The following is a 5629-nucleotide window of genomic DNA, read 5'->3' as shown; positions in this document are numbered from 1 at the left end:
AGAACCTGCACACGCCAGAAGATGTAGTTGTCGGCGGAGAGCTTGATGGTGATGAGATGGCCGAAGTGAAACGGCGGCGGTGGTGACGATCCCACCGAGGGGGCTGCCTGGGCCGCAAGCGCCATGGAGGCAGCCGGAGTCACCGAAGACGGCGGAGGGCCAGACAGCGCCACGGCCGGGGCGTACGCCGCAAGACCCGCCATCGGGGCGGTCGCGGGCGCTGCCGGCACGAGCGACGGGATGCCGTCCGCGGGGACAGTGGCGGACGTCGTTGCCGCGGTGTGAACCGCGAGCTCTCGCCCGAGGGTTGAGGGCGCAGGCGGGGTCGAGTAGACGTAGCCGATGCTCCGGGTCCCGAGCGGGGCCGGGACAGCGACGACGTCTAGAGGGAGGTTCAGAAGGGCCGCGAGGGAGGCCGTTAGTAGCCCCGCGGCGGTGGAACCGGACGTGGCGGCACTCGACATGGCGGCGGCGAGATCGGTGGCGCGGCGGCGGTGAAGACGGCGGCGGCGGCGGTGCGGATTTTAGGGTTTTGGAGCGGAAGCGATCGTAACCTAGCGTGATACCATGTAAGACAATATATTTGGGGGAACCGGCACAACCCTCCAGGGGTGGCCTATCACATATTACAACTGTTACGGTGATTGGCGATTTTAGGGGCAGTCCATCGACTCCAATCAAACGGTAGATAAATAGGAGTTACGCGGAGTTATGAAACTTAAATTACGTGGAATTACAAATAACGGTGGGACCATTACAAAATTTAGGTGGGACTAGTAATTTTCTAAAGGGCAAATCCGTCAATTTCCCTCCAATCTCACTCAAGGCCGATACATCTCCTGTTCACCCTCACCGTTGGGTCGGTTCCTCGATCGTTCCCCTCTCGGTTCGAAGCAGAAGGGTAGGATAGGGTGGGTTGGCAGAGGGGTCGGGGAGGATGGCCGCTTGGGCGAGGAGGCGGAGCCAATGACCCCGGCGGTGGCGGCGGCGGATTGGCCCCAGGGGCTCGAGGACCGGCGTCTGCTGCCGACCCGGTTCCTGGCCGTCAAGAGCCAGATCGAGCACACGACAGTGGTAGCCGTCCAGAGGAAGAGGAAGAGCACCCTGCGCCGGTTCGGCGGCCGTGGCGTCACGGAGAGGAGGCGGAGAGAAAGGCCACCGGTGGCCCCGTGAAGGTCGAGGAGGCCCCCGCCTCGTCGTGCTCACCTCGATCCACTTTTTCTCGCATGTGTTCGGTGCGGGCAGAGGAAATAGCAGAGGATCACGTCGACGTCGACGCCCGGGGGGTCGAAGGGAGGGGCGGCGGCCTGGAAGAGCGCGACGAGCAGCGAAGCAAGTCGGTCGTGGGGCTGGAGCAGCAGCACCACAGCCTCCTCGATCCCCTGTTCTCATATCCTATCCGTGCGAGCATGGGAAATAGCAGAGGAGCACGCACGTGTTGACGTCCAGGGAGTCAGAGGGGAGGCGACCTACCGGTGGAGCGCGGTGAGCAGTGGATCCGGTCGGTCGTGGGGCTGAAGCATCAGCGCCGCCGCTTCCTCCTTTCCTTTATCAAAGCTGAAGTGGTGTCGTCGACGTCGTCGTTGATGGTGGCGGTCATGTTGCCTGGGACGCCGTCAACACGCCTGTGCTGCCGCTGCTGGTGGAACTATGCAAGTCGCTGCTGGTGCAACACCGCTGCTCATGGTGCCCAACGTCGTCGGCGCGCAACTCTCCTACCTTCTGCCCACCGGGTCACCCGGTAACGTCGATGGTTCAACAACATGGTGATCACCCGAATGCCCATCAAAATTGTTGGCATGTGTTGCGGCTCTCATGGTCCTACTGCCAACGGTGGGCGTCCAAGAGGCACTTGACCACCGTGGCATCCCTCGTCCTCAAACTGCGCCGGTTCGGCGGCCGCTCTGGCAAGCACGTCCCAGCGGTAGGTGGGCGAATTCAGCTGAAGGAGCCGGAGTACAGAGGTATACTTCCCCCTTCTCAGTGCTTTTGATTACAGTGATTACAGTCAGTAGGTATATTTCCCCCTTCTCAGTGCTTTTGATTACAGTGATTAGAGTCAGTAGGTAGTGATTAGAGTCAGTAGGTAATACTGAACATGGTAAATTTCATTAGAATATGACTTGCAAGTTGATGGGTTCAGAACCTTTGTGCTATGAAAAACAGTTATAGTAAGAGATTCAGACAATGTTCTTCTGATTAGGCACTGGACTAGCAAACGGTTTGGTACTGTCTGAGTCTTTACCCATAAAATGTGATAGTAATTAAGATCATATTATGCAAGAACCAAAGTGGTGCTGATTTATGATTAAATCTAGAAAAAGACTGATATTTGGTCACATGGATGAATGTTAATCCTTGTTGAGCGTGTCAGTTGTATAGAACACAGTGAGAAATAAGGAAAGAAGACTGATATCTTCTCGTGGAGGTGTGGATGCAGGACCCCTCCAACGTGCCAAAGATTAGCACATGGAGCTGCCGGAGCCGGACGGCCCAACCTCACCGCCGACAGAAAAGCGCACGATGGTGCATGGAGTCATCATCCATGTTGGATCGGTGGAGGATCACATCACCACACGTTGTCACAGCTTCACTTTCTGTGTTTTTGATATGGTTGATGGCACCAGCCCTTCTCCTTTCGAAGATGGAGGTCACGGGTTTGCAGGGGACAGGCTGGAGATTTTTAGATTTAATTGTTTGAATACGTATATTTCATTTCATATTGTGTCAAGTCTTGCGTACTACTCCCTCCGCTCCATCTGTTTCAAATTTGTGAACGGAGGGGTGCTTCATATGAGCTTCTATCTATAAACTTTTGTCCGCAATCTATTTGTGATAACTTCTCTCCAAGGTAGGAGCCACTTTTGTATGCTTACTTCTCGTGATTCATTCTTTGTTGTCAAATTCTCGTTCATTTGGTGAGCTTGTGTAATATATGTGTTCATTGATCATGGCCAAGTAAATCAAATTGAATTTCCTGTTAAGGTCTGATGCTTACAGCTGAACTGAACAAAATATATAGTGAAATAATCAACTGATAACAAAGCAAAGAAAAGGTTACCCCCTAGTCCTTGGAGCTGAGTCCAGTTCTTAACCACAAGCTTCCTCGAGGATAAGCAGCAACAACAAAGATAATTTAGCTTTGCACGATCCTCGGCACTTTTTATGCAAATCTGAATAATCTCACTTGAATCTAATAAAAATGCATAAACTTCTATACAGCTTTTTTATGCAAATCTGAATAATCTCACTTGAATCTAATAAAATGCATCATCTTCTGTACAGCTTCTAACGGCCGCCAGTAAAAACTGATAATCTTCTCTACAACAATCTAGAGCTCCTTTATCTTCTCTTGTTGTGCAACATCCTTCTTATCATGTTCTTGCGCCTTCCCTTCCAGCTCTTCTAACCACCCATCCTGAAATTGCACAGTTTTTTAAATCAAAAATTGCACTGTGGTATTGATGTAAGCATACCTGTTTCCCCATTTACTGCTGCCTTGTGTATGGATCATTGTGAACATTAAAGATGATACCTGAGTTACTCAAAGCAGTTGACACTGTCAGATTATTCTTTTGAACTTTTGGAGTGATAGTGGGAGGCTGAGTATCTAGAGTTCCATTCACTGCCTCTGTAGATTAATATCTGCTCATTGTCAAATGACAGGAGAACACAAGGAACAAGATCCTACACATAGAGAACCACATATTTTTTGTTTAGGGTATAAGAAAGTATATACTCCCTCCGTATCAAAATATAAGACGTTTTAGTAGGCTAGTTTAGCCTACAAAAATGTCTTATATTTTGGTTCAGAAGTAGTACATGATATATTTCCATCATCTGTAACTACATGGTAACATAATGGCTATGGGGGGATGAGAACCTTCAGCTTTGCTTCATTTTTTTTGCTGTCACTTGGTTCCAAACCCTCGCAATCAACATTTGACCAAATCATTTCCCTCAAAAGCATCCCGAACATCCATTACAAGATTGATATATGTTCCATTTTCTCTGCAAAACCAAGGAGTAAAATAACACTTGTTTAGTCTCATGTCCTGGTCAATACGGACGAAGAAACACATACATCTACAGTCTATTTTACAGCAAGTAACTTTTGTAGATATAGAACAAGTTACCTACATGATACATGATACAGTGGGGAGGCAGGATACAAATCATAGAAATAGCAAATGTCTATGATCTAATATCCTTGGCATACAACCTCACAAATAAATTTGGAATCAATCGTGAGGCCAGTAGGGTCAAAATTAGCATTCATTTGTAATAATTAGCTCATGGTTATCCAGATTTAGCAGGCAGGATTGCGCATTTTCAAGCATGATATGAATCATCCTGTGAACACACCTCCCGAGTTGGCAGCGACATCCTCGCATATCGAATTGCCAGCTGACCCATCGCCGGCATCACACCACCATCGGCGCAGCAGTTCGGGAATTTCCACCCACAGCTTCTTCGAAACGGCACAGTAAGGCGAAGCAGGTGATGCACCACCGGTGGCCGGTGATGGGTCGGTGTAGAAGAGTAGTGGTATCCGATCCTTCAGGCAAGGTGGGCGGTGGCCGGCGGCTCCGATCCCGCGGGTGAGGCTGGCGGCTCCGATCCCGCCAGTGAGGAGGGCGGCGGCGTTCGAGCGGACTGGGCCGCGGAGGAGAGGGTCGTGGGTGAGGCGGCAACCGGGATCTCGCAGATGAGAACGGGGCGGCGTTCAACCTGGCTGGGCCGGGTGGATCGGAGGAGCTCCGATCTGGTGGTGGCGAGAATTCTGGAGGGGATAGGAGCAGGAGAATACGGGGGTGGAGCGATTGTTATATGCGGGATAAGATCGTGGGGGCTAGATTTTTTTTCATGATTGACTGGTGGGGGTCATAGGCTGCCAAGGGCCGCAAATTTGGAAAAGTGGCGGGATTATATTTTCAGTGAAGGGGGAAAGGTATTTTTGGCGTAAACACGTGAAATATTTTTAGAAAATTAGAAAGTATCGGTGAGGGCCGGAACGAGCAAGATCGGTGCTTGTGGGTCCGGACGACTGAGATCGGTACTTGTGGGTCAGTACAAGTAAGACCGATAGTAGCGAGTCTGGAAGACTAAGATAGGTACTTGTGGACCCGTATGAGTAAGAATGGTACTTGTGGGCATGGATAACAAAGATTGGTACTTGTGGTTTCAACGACTAAGAGCGATATTAGTGAGCCCAAACAAGTACGACCGATACTTGTGGGTCTGAACAACTAAGATCGATAGTAGCGAGCCCGAATGATTAAGATCGATACTTTGTGGGTCCGGACAACTAAGATCGATGCTTGTGGATGAGAATGACTAAGATCGCTACTTCTGGGTCCAGACGATTAAGATCGATAGTAGTGGGCCTGGACGACTGAGATCGATAAAAGCGAGCCCGAATGCGTAAAATGGTATTTGTGGGTCCAGACGAGTAAGATCGATACTTGTGGGTCCGAACGACTAGGATCGATAGTAGTGAGCCTGAACGAGTAAGACCGATACTTAAGTCCGGACGAGTAAGATCGATTGTAGTGAGCCCGAGCGAGACTGGTACTTGTGGGTCCGGGCGACTAAGATTGTTATTTATGGATCTATATGACTAAGATCG

At 50.2% G+C, this 5629-nt stretch overlaps 2 long non-coding RNA genes across 3 annotated transcripts; one reads left to right on the top strand and one right to left on the bottom strand.

Moving 5' to 3' along the window:
- The first annotated feature begins 881 nt into the window (after positions 1-881).
- LOC119349131 lies at positions 882-2889 on the top strand. The gene is made up of 2 exons (XR_005169256.1): positions 882-1964; positions 2441-2889. It is a non-coding gene; the product is annotated as an uncharacterized LOC119349131 (long non-coding RNA).
- A 233-nt stretch (positions 2890-3122) lies between these two features.
- Positions 3123-4836, bottom strand: LOC119310146. Of its 2 annotated transcripts, XR_005150665.1 has the most exons (4): positions 4366-4836; positions 3884-4011; positions 3536-3687; positions 3123-3418 (listed from the first exon to the last, which is right to left on the bottom strand). It is a non-coding gene; the product is annotated as an uncharacterized LOC119310146 (long non-coding RNA). The 2 variants fall into 2 exon arrangements; XR_005150664.1 differs by having other exon boundaries at positions 3536-4011.
- Between the last annotated feature and the right edge of the window lie 793 nt (positions 4837-5629).

The sequence above is a fragment of the Triticum dicoccoides genome, chromosome 1B (genome assembly GCF_002162155.2).
Source record: "Triticum dicoccoides isolate Atlit2015 ecotype Zavitan chromosome 1B, WEW_v2.0, whole genome shotgun sequence".
In the NCBI taxonomy this organism is placed as follows: Eukaryota; Viridiplantae; Streptophyta; class Magnoliopsida; order Poales; family Poaceae; genus Triticum; species Triticum dicoccoides.
This window is presented reverse-complemented; position numbering and strand designations above follow the sequence as displayed.